Source organism: Dasypus novemcinctus, chromosome 8 (assembly GCF_030445035.2).
Source record: "Dasypus novemcinctus isolate mDasNov1 chromosome 8, mDasNov1.1.hap2, whole genome shotgun sequence".
NCBI classification, from domain to species: Eukaryota; Metazoa; Chordata; class Mammalia; order Cingulata; family Dasypodidae; genus Dasypus; species Dasypus novemcinctus.
Window position 1 is genome coordinate 125,770,714 of NC_080680.1, and position 15,021 is coordinate 125,785,734.

The 15,021-nt window shown below is 48.3% G+C and overlaps 1 long non-coding RNA gene across 1 annotated transcript; it reads right to left on the reverse strand.

Moving 5' to 3' along the window:
• Positions 1-410: 410 nt before the first annotated feature.
• Positions 411-5,200, reverse strand: LOC139439528 (uncharacterized). Its single transcript, XR_011649518.1, has 2 exons — positions 5,078-5,200; positions 411-4,617 (listed from the first exon to the last, which is right to left on the reverse strand). It is a non-coding gene; the product is annotated as an uncharacterized lncRNA (long non-coding RNA).
• Positions 5,201-15,021: the final 9,821 nt, after the last annotated feature.

Below are 15,021 nucleotides of genomic sequence, written 5' to 3' on the forward strand. Positions count from 1 at the left end.
CTGGTCACGTGGCGGCCATGGACTTGAAGACACACTAAGTGAGCCCTGGAGGCCGCGGGGGCAGGCGTTGGGAGTTAACGGAATTTCAGAGACCCTTCCTCACACTGGGCAGCGTCCTCTTGATTACAGACTATAAGATACGTTTCTGTTTGTTTTTGTTCCTTTTCAACATTCACATCTTTTGCAGTTATACCGGGAAGAAACACCACCCACGATAGAGGATTTGTCACATCCAGTTTAGCGCTGTTCCTTCCTGCCGGCATACTACTTCCAGAAAGTTCTTCTTTTTTATATTTAAAATGTTACTTTTCTGTATGATGTGCATGCAAGTTTACCGTAACTTTTCTTAAACTTTTTAGTGCCGTTTCTAGTATATTCCTGTAAATGTCAGTTACTGAAAATGAGTCCAATGTAAGTAGTTTTAGCTTGTTTATTGCAATGCTGGCCTCAACACCACAGAATAAAAATGGTAGAAAGTACTCTTTGATGTTTCTGGTAACCATGGACCCTTCTCCTGGGGCATTTGTTTTGTTTTCATAATAAAAAGCCCAAAAAAAAAAAAGGCGCCTGCACGTGCATTTTCTTGTGCTTTGTTCTGTCGTGGCCGGCAGCTGCTCACTCGGGGTGCTACGCTGGGGACTGTGTTTGAAGCACCTGGTCAAGAGCTGGGCTTCCCTGGAGGCCAGTCGCCCCTCCCTGGTGCAGGATGAGGGCACCGAGCTTGTCATCCTTAATGGTCTGTAGCTCTCGGCAGAGATACCCCAAAACATCAGAGGGGCTCAGGAGAGCCGCCGAGGCCGCTCTTGCTCCCAGCCCCGGCAGGAGGCGCCTGACGTCAGCCACGTTACCGTGCCTCCTAAGTGGGCTGGTCTGTAGAACCAGCTGTCTCCACAGACCTACAGGATCTCACCCTCAGCCTCACTGGGCCCTGCCTCCCCTCTGGGCAGGTCCCTTCACCCCTGCCTTGGGCCTACGCCGAGCGGCCTGGGAAATGGGGTGCACGGGCTGGACAGGGCCCTGGGACGACAGATGGGCTTTGAACACCTGGCCCCTGCGCAGCCAGCCCAAGCGGGCATTCACGTGAAACCACATGCCACTGGAGACATGCTGAAGCTCTGTGCCCTCTACAGAACCCGGCACACAGGAGAGGCTGCGGTGGAGCCCCGTGAAGCACCGAGGCAGAAGTGCTCTGGTGGCAGTTTCCACTCGCCACGCATCTGAACCAGGCCTGAAGAGTTGTTCCTGGGAAGACGATTCTCGCCATTGGCCTTTGGCGATGGCCGGCCTGGCGGCATCTCCATCCTCGCCCCCGCCTCTCCCCCACAGGCCCAGGAAGGTGCAGCCCTTGTGTCCCCACAGCGCTGTGTTCACCCCCACCTGGGTTCTTGTCTCACTCACCCAGACCAGCCTCGAGGACGGCCCTGGCCCCTAAGCTGGGGACAGCAGGTGGGCAGCCGACAGGCAGGCCTTGCCTGGGCAGTATGGCTAACTGGCATCATCCTGCAGCCTGGGCTGCTCTGCACTGCACGTGTTGCTTCACACCCTCTGAGGCTGACGACGGGGAGCCCGCGCCTTTCCAGTGCGGCCCTCGGGTGGGGAAGGGCCAGCGGCCACCCCAGGCTCCACAGCACAAACCCAGGTGCCCGCCAAGCGCCAGTGCCGCTTCTACTGTCTGGGGTCCTCACCAAGCCCAAGCCAAGCTTAGTTTGGCCTGAGATGCAGGGAGCACAGAGGCATTCCAGAAACACGTCAGGTTGGCTTTCTTCCTAAGCAGGACTTAAAGAATCGAAAAGATGCTGACAAAATCTAGGTCTGGGGAAATTCCAGGGTCAGGGCTCTTAGATGAGGCAAGCCCTCAGCCTGGGCAGAGGGGACAGGACTGCCCCCTCTACAACTCCAGGAGGCATTTCAGGAAACTGCCTTCCAGCCTCTCGACCAAGTCGTAGAAACCAGTAGAGGCTCTCAAAAGACAACAGGCTCCCCAGGAGGTGGCTGCTGACCAGGCCTCTGGCTGGGTGCTTGGTGTGTGGGGACATAGTTGACCCAACAGTCACTGGGCCAACGAAGCTGCACAGCTGCGGGAAGAAAAGCGCCCAGGGCTGCCGGGGCACGCTGTTTGCACGATGGCAAGCTTTCCCCCACAGGAAGGCAGGAATGCTGCCAGCCAGACGTGAAAAGCACAAGGTAGATGCGCACATTCTAGCACAGAAAGATGCCCGATGGCGGTTAAGACGGCACAGAACACACAGGAGGATGCCCCCAACACCATCCATGGTGACATGCACATACTGACAAGCCAGGGAGGACCATCATGCTGCTTTGTGCACTTCTGATCTGGACTTTGACAATAGCACTGTTATAAAAAAGACTGACAAACCATGAAGGTAGAAGAAGAAAATCAATTTTGAAAATATATAAGAGCATGGGGGAAGCAGATGTGGCTCAAGTGACTGGGCTCCCATCTACCATAATGGAGGTGCAGGGTTCAACACCTGGGGCCTTGTGGTGAGCTGGCCCGTGTGGAAGCTGGTGCAGCAAGGTGATGCAACAAAAAAAGACACAGAGGAGAGACAAGAGACGCAGCAGACCGGGGGCTGAGGTGGCAGAAGAGAAAGAGCACCTCTTTCCCACTCCGGAAGGTCCCAGGATCAGTTCCCGGAGCTGCCTAATGAGAAGACAAGTAGACAGAAGAAAACAGCGAACAGACAGAGAGCAGACAATGGAGGGAGGGAGAAATAAAATGTTTAAAATATATACATATACGTATATATAAGCATAAGAAAGGGATGGAGAGTCCTACTGGATGTTTGTTTGGAAAAGAGCAATCAGCTTTGACAAAAGACATTTCCACATTGTATAGCCAAGCGGACTTTACTGATGGCAGATGGCAAATCCTTTCAAAACAGCTCTTCCAGAAACCACATGGCCCAGTGAGCAACTGCACGTGTGTGCCTGCAGCTGGCATACACCAAATGCTGTGAATGGCGACACCTGAAGCCCAGGACTCGAGAGGCTGAGATACTCCTGGACACTGAGCACTGACCTGCCTTTTGCAGCCACCCAATTCGATTTTAAATCACTGGAGAAGCACCTGATGTGGAACTTTTGGCTTCCTTAATGTTTTCTAGGTGCACTTGCCCACAGGTCTCCAGTGTTTGGAGGCTAGTAGCAAAGGAACCACACTGCATCACAGCAGTGGTCACTTGGTAACTAGACTCAGATGCAAGTACAACACAGTTCCCTTGTGAGGACGATGACCGTTTGAGTTAACCACATCTTGGAGAGTTCCCACCTTGGTCCGCACAAGTGGATAACGGACCATTTCTTCATCTTTTCCTAGTCTGACTTGTTCTTTACCAGGCAAGAAGGGAATACTAGTAAAATCTTGAAAAGGTTGGTTGTGGTGGGGATCCCCTTGGTTTATCTGGAAGCATAAAGCAAAGCAGCATCGAGCAGTGTCTGGGACAGGCCAGGCCTGGCTGAGCTCAGGGGGATTAGAACACTGGGGCGCTGGCAACTCCAAGGGGTTCCAGAAGCGGAGTCTCCAACGGCCCCATGTCCCCAGACGCTGCTATGGGACTTGGCCTTCATTTCTGTACTTCTTCGGTTCTTGAGAAGCACACCTGGGTCTTTGTGGCAACTCTTCAGAACCTCCCAGTAAGCATGAGACATGAGCAAGACCACTCACTGCACGGAATACTGGGTGTCGTCCTCAAAGCCTGGCGCCTGGAGATTACACGAGGGTGCAAAACGTGGACTGACCGGTGTCCTGGGAGACCTCGAGCTTATTTCTGTCTCGGACTAAGATGGCCTCGTTCCCATACTGTGAGTACCACATGCTCCGGCTCCTGCTCAGGTACGTCCCTGGAGGCCCGGCTTCCAGCTGCTGCTGCTGCTGCTGCCAGATGAGCAAGGAGGTGTCTCGATACCGGAGACGGGCATGGCCCTCCGACAGCGCTCTCTCTGCCAGGGGCACCCGGCCACTCATCTCTCTTCCCAGGGCCGGGTGCCCACTCCTGGACTGCCACCCTGAGGCAGTCCTCCAGCGCAGAGGGCTCCAGCTGCTCTGCACTAAATGACCTGATGAGGAACTCTGTCAGCTGCTGGGTCTGAGGATTCCTTATTTAACTTAAGGGTAGAAATTAGGAGTCCAGACCGCTTGTAGGCAGCAGCCTCGGGAGGGGCGTGCTGCAGGGAGTCTCGAACTGGGCCCGGGAGCAGTCGGAAGAGACCCGAGAGACCCATCCCTGAGGCTGGCGCCAGGTGGGTGGCGCCCTGGCCACAGCGTTTCCTGGTACAGTTGTGCACGGTGTCAGTTGGGGCGGTGAGGGCTCAGGCAGCACCTCAGTGGAGGTGCCTCGGGGGGCAACAGCGATTGACACCATGGCTTGGGCTGTTTAACTTGGAAAGATAATTCAGCATCCCGAGTGGAAAGACACTGGACAGGACTAGATGGGAAGCGAGAGCAGCTTCTGGAACACTGTACTACACTAACCTGTCCACCGATCCGGCTGGCAGAGTAGTTCATAGCGCTGTGATACGTGTTGGGGGGATTTGGGACCAGCTTTTATTCGGCTTTTTTTTTCCCTGGCTAGTCTTCACTTCCCAAAGATGAAGCTGCAAAGGAATGAACAGGCCGTCAGGTGTGAGGGATAAGAGGCCCAGCAGCCCGGGCAACTCCTGTGGCCCAGAATCTTAGCTCATTTGGGGCCACGGGGTCAGACAAGCTCCGTGTGCCAGCTAGCTGGCCGGTGACCCAATCTGTGGGCATGGTTCCGTTAGGTGTGTTTCTCCTATAAACCGGCCGATACCGGGGCACCCGGCCTGTCGGCGCGTCAGCGTCCGTGGAACGAGAGCTGAGAGCACTGAGGAGGGCAGAGGAGCCAGGAGACCCCACCCGCGCGCCGGCGCCTGGGGAGGCCCCGCCCGGGCGCTGCAGGCCCCCGCTCGCCCCGCCGCCGGGGCCCCTGGGCCCAGGGCGGAGCGCGGGAGGGAGGCCCGGGCCGGGGAGCGCCGCCTCCGGGCGCTGCGACGCCGCTTTCCACCCCTGCCCGGCCCGCGCCCCCGCCCCAGTCACCCGCGCACGGCCACGCGCGCCCGCGCCGCGTCCAGCCGTCGCCGCCGCCTCAGGCCGGCTCGCGCGAGGCCGCCGGCCGTCGCCATGGCAGCGCGCAGGCGCGCCGAGCCGAGCGCCGAGGCCGGGCAGGCGGCGCGTCGAGCCCGAGCCATCGATGGCCCGCGGGGCGGGGCCTCCGCGCGCGGAGGAGGCGGGGCTAGAGAGGAGGCGGCGGAAGTGGACGGTCCCGGGGGCGACGTCCTCGTCAGCGCCGGCGTCATCAGGGCGCCCGTTATCTCTCTGATAGGACGTTTATTGCCGCGAGTGAGACTGCTTTTATCTCTGCGGGGCCTATTATTTTTAGCACTCTGATGACTCATTCTTGCCCCCGGCACAGGGCTCCAAGGTGGGCCTGGGACTCCTGCCGCCCGGCTCGCGAGCCTCCACGCTGCTCCTGCGGGCTCCCGGAACAGCCCCGTGGAAATTGGTCTGTTAACTTCCACACCGCACCTCCAGTACTTAACGTCACTCTCACTTGGTATCTGCCCCTTTCCGTTTTTCACTTTTATTTTTATGTCTTTCCCCAAGGCCAATTAAAAAAAAGAGAGAGAGAGAAGGGACGTACACAGAATACTGCACCCACAACTGTAGGAAGCACATTCTTTACAATTACACAGGAGAGTTTTAAAAATTGCACATATATTGGACCACAAACCAATTTCAAAATTTTCCAAAGGCTTTATTTTATTCTTCTTAATTCCCCCTCCCCCTTGCGGCTTGCTTGTTGTTTTGCTCTCTGTGTCCATTCGCTGTGTGCTCTTTTGTGTTTTTGCTGGTCTCCCTTTTTGCTGGGTCACCTTGCTGTGTCTGCACTCCGCGGCACTCGAGCCAGTGTCTATCTGCAGCGTGTAGGCGAGCCTGCCTTCACAGGGAGGCCCTGGGATGCGAACCCGGGGCCTCCCATACGGTAGACAGGAGCCCAACTGATTGAGCCACAGCCACTTCCCTCCAAGGGCTTTAAATCATGTGTAAATATGACCACAATAGAAATGGACTATAAGACAATAAGCTAACTAAAAGAAAGCCTATACATTTCATAATTTAAAAATATCTATCTTGATGCTTCCAGGTCTGTCCCTGCATACTCACCACTGGGCTCCCAGAGAAGTCTTTCCCCAACCAGACCAGCCCCAGAGCCACACAGCATCCTCGCCTCACGAAGGGGCCCCACCTGCCAGCACTGTCGCTGGTCTCTAGCTCAGGAAGCCACCCCGGCTCCGAGGTTCCCACACTAATTATGCACACTGGAATTTAATTAAGCGTTGTTACACTAGCCTGCCAATAAGATCCCAGCTCAGGCCTACCTGGGCTCTTGGCTCCTGATGGCAGAAAGGTCTGGGCCCACCCCTAGTCTCATGACATCACCGTGTGTGCTCATCCCTGCAGGCTGGCTCTTTTCAGGGGAGAATCTGCACAGAACTTCTCAGGGGATGGGGCACCCCACAGGCACGGCCTGCGTACAGTGACTGTGGACTTGTATACGACTCCTTTAACATTGTAAAGAGGTTAATGGACAAATGTCATGTGTTTGTATAAACACATTGCATTCCTCATTCATGCCACAAGTGATGCTATAAAGCAATATATATATATTTCTAAATTTCTCATGGGTCAGAGGAACTCACAAAAATTTTCAAAATATTCTAACTGAATGGTGATAAAAATACAGCAAATCAAAACTTGTGAGATGTAGTTAAAATCAAGCTGGGGGGGAGGTGCCCCCAACAAGGTGGTGGAGTGAGGCAATCCATCTTACAGAAGATTTGAAAAACCAGCAAGACAGACAAACATATTTCACAAATCTTTGGAAAATAAAGGATGCAATAATAGGGTTAGCACCAAATCAAGAAAAAGGCAACTTAAAAATGGGAGGGTCTCGTGGCTCTCTGGATGGTCCCTCTTTCCCCATTACCAGCTCAGCTTGGAGTCAGGCTGCACACCCCAGTGCAGGTGCCGGGTCCCAGGTCCAGAGGGAGCAGAGGAACCCTTCTGCACCTTCTGGAAGCATTGTATGTCTGACGGCAGCCTGAAGGATCAAACCATGACACATCACAGACTTGTCATCCCAGCACTTTCCTGTGCCTCGAGAACTTTTTGTTTAATCTTTTTCTGTCATGTGAATAGTTCAGGAGCAATACAATCACTTCACAATCATCAGGAACCCTGGATTCTTTTGTCTTGTTGTTCTGCCTCTTCAACACATAATTTCCATCATGTAGCCCAAGAAGGCTGCTTCAGTTCCCTCCACCACATACATACCTTCTCAGGGAAATGTCCTGAGTTTCTGTATGATCAGGATGCCGAAGGGATAGTTTCTGCAGATGATTTTAGGCTAGAGTTCTGTGATTTTAGGCTAGAGCTCTCCTACATAACGCTGTAATCAACAGTCAAATCCCAGCCGCCTAAGGCAAAGGAGTGCCAGCTGTGGACATCAGGGTAGTACCTGCGCCAGGAGGAAACACTTTTTCCTAGGCGGATGAGGACATTTGCATCTGTGTAAAGGGAGGATTCCTAGGGGCTCACAAGCATACCCAAGGTAAGAAGCAAGCATAGAAAAGACAAGGGAGGCTGGGGCAGTTCTCTAAACTTAAGATGACTAAGCTTTGAAGGAGAAAAATTGTGCAGGCTGCTCTGCAATAAACTGGGAAATGTTATCTTTTTTTTCCTTCTATTTATTAGCTCCTGGCATTTAAGGAAATCTCTGCTATAAAACTAGCTAGATACAAGCTTAAGTAACAGACTCCTCAGAGACTAAATTCCAAAGATAGCATATTAAAATATCAAAGTGTCCAGGCTTCAATGAAAAAAAGTGGAATTTTTGTGGATGTGATTCAAGCAATTGGGCTCCTATCTACCATATAGGAAGTCCAGGGTTCTATACCCAGGGCCCCCTGGTGAAGCAAGCTGGCCCACGTGGTGAGCCGACCCACACAGAGTGCTGGCCTGCATGGAGAGCTGGCCTGTGCAGAGTGCTGGTGCTCACAGGAGTGCTGGCCCATGCAGGAGTGCTGCCCTGCACAGGAGTGCTGGCCCATGCAAGAGTGCTGCCCTGCACAGGAGTGCTGGCCCATGCAGAAAGCTGGTGCAGCAAGATGATGCAACAACAACAAAAAAGAGGCACAGAGGAGAGACAATAAGAAATGAAGCAGACCAGGGACTTGAGGTGGCCCAAGAGAATGATCGCCTCTCTCCCACTCCAGAAGGTCCCAGGATTGGTTCCTGGAGCTGCCTAATGAGGATACAAGCAGACACAGAAGAACACACAGTGAATGGACACAGAGAGCAGACAATGGAGGGAGGGGGGAGAAATAAATCAATCTGAAAAAAATCACAAAACATACAAAGAAACAGGAAGTGATGGGCCAGGCAAAAGAGAAAAGTAAAGCATTAAAAAAACATCAAGAAGGACCAAACCTGGGACGTAGTAGACAAAGACTTTTTAAAAACGGTCCTAAAAATGCTCAAAGCGCTAAAAGGAAACATGGACAAATAACTAAAGGGCATGAGAAAAATGAGAGATGAACATGAAGAGAATGTGAAGGAGAGAGAAATTATGGAAAGGGCTAAACAGAGTTGAAGATCACAGTAAAAGAAATAAAAAAATTCCCTAGAGAGGTTCAGCATCAGATTGGAATTGGCAGAAGAATCAATGAACTTGAAAATAAGAATTGAAATCATTTAGTCTGAGGATCAAGTTGTCAGCGTCTAGGAGAACTATGGAACACCACCGAGCATGGTGGAAATCCAAGAAGGAAAAGATAGAAAGTGTCAGAGAGACTATTCAAAGAAATAATGACTGAAAACTTCCCAAATTTAGTGACAGACATGACAATACACATTCAAGAAACTTATAGAACTCCAAACAGGGTAAACTGACATAGACACACACTGGGACTTACTATAAGCAGACTGTCTAGTGCCAACGGTAAAGAATTCTAAAAGTACAAGAGAGAACAAGGGAACCTCAATAAAAGTTTAAATGGCAGGTTCTCATCAGAAACCATGGATGCAATAAGGCAGTGGGATGACATATTTAAAATACTAAAAGTAAAAAAAAATGCCAACAAAGAATTACATATACAGCAAAACTGTCTTTCAAAAATGAGGGAAAGATTAGGAAATTCCCAGATAAACAAAAGCTGAGGGAGCTTGTCACCATTAGACCAGCCCTATCGAAGATGCTAAAGAGAGTTCTTCATGTTGAAAAGAAAGGACACTAGACAATAGACTGAAACTACATGAGGAATAAAGATCGCCAATAAAGGTAAAGACCTGGGTAAATATAAATGCCAATACTATTGTATTTTTGGTTTGTAACTCCACTTTTTACTTCTTACAGGATCTAAAATGCAAATGTGCAAAACTTAATGATAAATCAGTGGTTTTGGATTCATAATGTACAAATATGTAATATGTGACAAGAACTTCATAAAATTGGGGGAACTGAGGGGTATAGGAACATAGTGTGTATGCTATTAAAATTAAGTTGCTATTAAGCCAAATGAAAGTATTATAAATGTAGGCTGTTAAATTTAAGCCCCATAGTAACCACAAAGAAAATATCAGAAAAATATACACTGAAGGAAATTAGAATATTAACTAAATACAAATAATAGGCAGTAATGGACTCAGCCTTAAAAAGAAATGAAGTTCTGATGCATGCCTCCACATGGATGAAACTTGAAGGTATGATGTTGAGTGAAATACACAAAGGGACCAATGTTGTATGGTTTCACTTGGTTTTTGTTTTTTAAAGATTTATTTATTTATTTCTCTCCTCTTCTCCCCCCCCCGCCCCAGTTGTCTGTTCTCTGTATCTATTTGCTGCGTGTTCTTTGTCTGCTTCTGTTGTCGTCAGTGGCATGGGAATCTGTGTTTCTTTTTGTTGTGCCATCTTGCTGCATCAGCTTTCCATGTCTGCGGCGCCATTCCTGGGCAGGCTGCACTTTCTTTCGCGCTGGGTGGCTCTCCTTACGGGGCACACTCCTTCCGCGTGGGGCTCCCCTACGCGGGGGACACCCCTGCGTGGCACGGCACTCCTTGCGCACATCAGCACTGCACATGGGCAAGCTCCACACGGGTCAAGGAAGCCTGGGGTTTGAACCACAGACCTCCCATGTGGTAGGCAGACGCCCCAACCACTGGACCAAGTCCTCTTTCCTGTATGGTTTCACTTGTATGAAATAGCTAGAATATGCAAACTCAGAGACAGAAAGTAGATCAGGCATATGGAAGGAAACAGGAATGGGGAGTTAATGCATAATGGGTGTAGGGTTTCTCTTTGGGATGATGGGAAAGTTCTTGAAATGGAAGATGGTGGTAGTAGCACAACATTGTTAATGTGATTGGCCCCATCGAATGGAAGGTTGGGAGGGTTTGAGATGGGAAACTTATGTTGTATATATGTTCCCACAATTTAAAAAATAAAAGAGCATCTAAAGAGACAAAGATGACTAAATGGAATACATGATCTTGAACTGGATCTAATAATGGAGGAGAAAAGGCTCAAAAGGACATTTTTGGGACATATGAAAAATTGGAATATAGAAAATATAGAGGGTAAGCTTTATATCAATGTTAAAGACCTTGAATGTTGGAGCTTTGGACCCGAAGGGTATTGGGAATGAAAGAAAGAGAAAAGAGAGAGTGAAAGAAAGAGAAAGAAAGAAAGGAAAAGAAAGAACGAGAGAGCTGGGATCCGGGTCTGCAAGTAGAGACTCATCAGACAACTTTATTGCCCACAAGGGGCTCTCTATATACCCCAGTCCACGTGGGTAGAGGCAGCAACGTGCCTTTAACCGTCAGCATTACTCAAGTCTAAGGAATTCAAAAAATCTTATCTCAAGATACAAAGTTTAAGTGTTCTATTTACTACACAAATGTTATCTGCTCATCTTTTCTTTCAGCCTTTCACAGCTTTATCCTGTTTGCCAGGAACTCTTTTCTTTTCTCTTTCTTTCTTTTCTTTTTTTTCCCCTTATTTATTTTTTTAATGTTACATTCAAAAAATATGAGGTCCTCATATACCCCCCACCCCCCTCACCTCACTCCTCCCCCCATAACAACAACCTCCTCCATCATCATGAGGCATTCACTGCACTTGGGGAATACATCTCTGAGCACTGCTGCACCTCATGGTCAGTGGTCCACACCATAGCCCACACTCTCCCCCAGTCCACCCAGTGGGCCATGGGAGGACATGCAATGTCTGGTAACTGTCCCTGCAGCACCACCCAGGACAACTCCAAACCCCAAAAATGCCCCCATATCACATCTCTTCCTCCCACTCCCTACCCCCAGCAGCCACCATGGCCACTTTCTCCACACCAATGTCACATTTTCTTTGATTACTAGTCACAATAGTTCATGAATAGAATATCAGTAAGTTCACTCTAATCCATACTCTATTCCTCCATCCTGTGGACCTTGGAATGGTTGTGTCCACTCTACATCTATATCAAGAGGGGGCTTAGATTCCACATGGATGCTGGATGCAATTCTCCTGCTTTCAGTTGTAGGCACTCTTGGCTCCCTGGTGTGGTGGTTGACCTTCTTCACCTCCATGTTAGCTGAGTGGGGTAAGTCCAATAAACCAGAGGGTAGGAGTTGCAAGTCTGTTGAGGCTCAGGGCCTGGCTATCACATGGTCAGTCCAGAGATTCAGGTTCCCTGGGTATACACTTAACCCCAGCGTCAACTACAGATCTGGTAAAAGTAACAGGATAGGCCTGTGAGCAAAGATCACATCTGAGCCCAGCTCCATCACACAGAAACACAAACTCCAAAGTAGGGCCAACTGAGATGGCACTGAACTCCATCTGCCATGACCATAGAACCTGTGGGTCTCTGTAGCCCTCAGAAGAACCGATACCTGGGGTTGTATCTACTTTATCTGTCTCTGGGACTCTGCTGAGGTGTGCATAAGGGCGACACCTCTGATAAACTCCCAGCTTTTTTTGGAGACTCATAGCCATATAAACTCATTTGTCCTTTCCATTTCCCCCTTTGAACTCTTAATTACCTCATTCCTTAGGTTGCAAGTGTAGCCATGGAAACAGCAAATCTCTCCTTAAGAGACCACTGTGCCTCAGTTTCCAACACTTGAACTTGATAACTGTAGTTAAGGTGGTTGGTTATGTAAGTGAATATTCTTGTTCTTAGGTAATGTACAAAGAAGTATTATGTGTTTAGGAGCATAATGTGTATAACCTACTCTCAAATGTTTAGAAAATAGATGTTTGATGGAAGAAAGAAGGAGGAAAGGAAAGGAAGAAGGGAGGGAGGGAAGGAGATGACAAAGTGGCAAATGCTGAAATTGGTAGGTCTGGTATCTGGGTGGGGGAAGGGTATGCTGGAGTTCTTTGTATGGGTTTTGTATTATTTTTGCACCTGTCCTGTAAGTTTGAAATTATTTCAAAATAAAGAGTTAAAGATTTTTTAAAAATCATGGCTTATGGAAAATTCATAGTCTTAAATGCATATCTGTTAGAAAACAAGGAAGGTTAAAAATTAGAGAGCTAGTACCCATCTCAAGGTGTCAGAAAAATAAGAGGAATAATTAATCCAAAGAAAGTAGATGGAATGAGGATAAAAGAAAAATTTAAGAAAACAAACACATAATAGACAAGATTAGAGAAGTGATCCACGATGACATAGCTCAGGCAGGGCACAGCTTTCTTGTGACATAGGCAAGAAGGTATAGAAGTAGTCCAAGGGAGCCACTTTGGGTATTCCTGCAGACTGAGAGAGAACTGCATGCATTGTCTGGGAAGGACTAGGGATGGAGAGATGAAGAGTCCAAAGGGAAAACCATGAGTTGATAACCTGGGGCGGGAATGCTGCCCATTCCCCCACCCACCAGGGGAACAACCTTGGTGGAACCCGTGGCTGAGTGGCCAATGGAGAGGGGAAAGGACAGAGCCCCCCCGGGAAGAGGGAGGGTGTGGTGGAGGGCTGAGTGAGGTTTCTCCTCAGCAAATGTAATTACCATAACTTGCTGATTCAGAAGAGCTAGTGGAAAATGAAGGATTCATTTCTGTGGAAGGGTCTGCCAAGGAGCACCATTTGCTGGCCAGCTGGGAAAGGGAAGGAAGACAGGCTTATCTCTCCAGATTCTTTGGCAGGTACAGGTGACTTGGCCAGGCCCCATTAGTGCCTCCCTGTGCCTGTTTTGACTACTTAAACAGGGCAATATTAAAGTTTTAGAAAAAAATAAAAGAAAAGCTGTGAAATAAAACCAGTAGGTAAGAGAGAGATATTGATCAAAAGAGCAGATACCTACATATCAACAAAAGATAACACCCCATACTAAGAAACAAGAAGACATGACCCAGCCAAGGGAACACCCCAAGAATCCAGATGAGATCCAGGATATAACACAACTAATCAATGGTGTTCCCACAAACTTTCTTAATCAATTTAAGGAGATTTGAAATGGCAGAAGAACGAATAAGTGAAATTGATAACATCTGAACTTGAAAAGATAGGAAAAAATTGAACAAAAAGAATGGAAAAAAATTGAACAGGGTCTCAGGGAATTGAATGACAACACGGAAGGCACAAATATACATGTCATAGGTGTCCCAGAAGGAGAAGAGAACAGAAAAGGGGTAGAAAGAATATTTGAGGGGCTGCAGATTGAGAATTTTCCGATCCTTATGAAAGACATGAATATCAATAGTCAATATTGCCCTGTTTAAGTAGTCAAATATACCCCAAATGGAATCAATCCAAATAGACCTACTCTGAAACATGTATTCGGATTGCCAAAGGCCAAAGATGAGGGGATTTTGAGTTCAGCAAGAGAAAAGCAATGTATTACTTATAAGGGAGTCTCAAGAGGGCTAAATGCTGATCTCTTGTCAGAAACTGTGGAGATGAGAAGGCATTGGTACAATATACTTAACATACTGAAAAAGAAAAACTGCCAGCCAAGAACGTTTTATCCAGAAAACTATCCTTCAGAAATGAAGATACATTTAAAGTCTTTAGAGACAAACAGAACTGAGAGACTATGATACCAAGAGACCAAATCTACAAGAGTACTAAAGGGTGTGTTACAACCTTAAAGGAAAAGACAAGGTCAAGAGCCCTGATGAAGAGTGTAGAAAGGATGAACATAAGTAAGAGAAACTGAAAGGGTTAAAAGACAGACAATAGTAAGGTATGACAAGAGAAAGACAATGGATAAAATGGACAAAGTAAGTAATGCCTTTATAATAATAACCCTGAATGTTAAGGGATTGAATCCCATTTTAAAAACATAGACTGATAGACTAGATGAAAACAAAAAACATGAGCCATCTATTTGTTGTCTACAAGAGACACACCTTAGACATAAGGACACAGTCAGACTGAAAGCGAAAGGTTGGAAAAAGATATTCCATGCTAATAGCAATTAAAAAAAAAGAGTGGGTATTATGATACTGTATTAGTCAGCTAAAGAGATGCTGATGCAAAATACCAGAAATTGGTTGGTTTTTAAAAAGGGTGTTTATTTGGGGTAGGGAGTTTACAGACACCGAGCCATGAAGCATAAGTTACTTCCCTCACCAAAGTCTATTTCCATGTGTTGGAGCAAGATGGCTGCCGATGTCTGCAAGGGTTCAAGCTTCCTGGGTTCCTCTCTTCCAGGGTCTTGTTTCTCTCCAGATTCAGGGTCCCTCTCTTCCCACAGCATGCTTCTTCCCAGGCCCAGGGTTCTTCTTTTCCCTGGGCTTGCTTCTCTTTCCTCTGTGTGCTTACTTCCTGGGTCTTCAGCTTAAGACTTCAGCATCAAACTCCAATATCAAAACTCCAACATCAAAAACCTCCAACTCTGTCCTTTGCCATGTCTTTTGTCTGTGAGTCCCCACCCACCAAGGGGCGGGGACTCAACATCTTACTGGCAGAAGAGGTTTACATGAT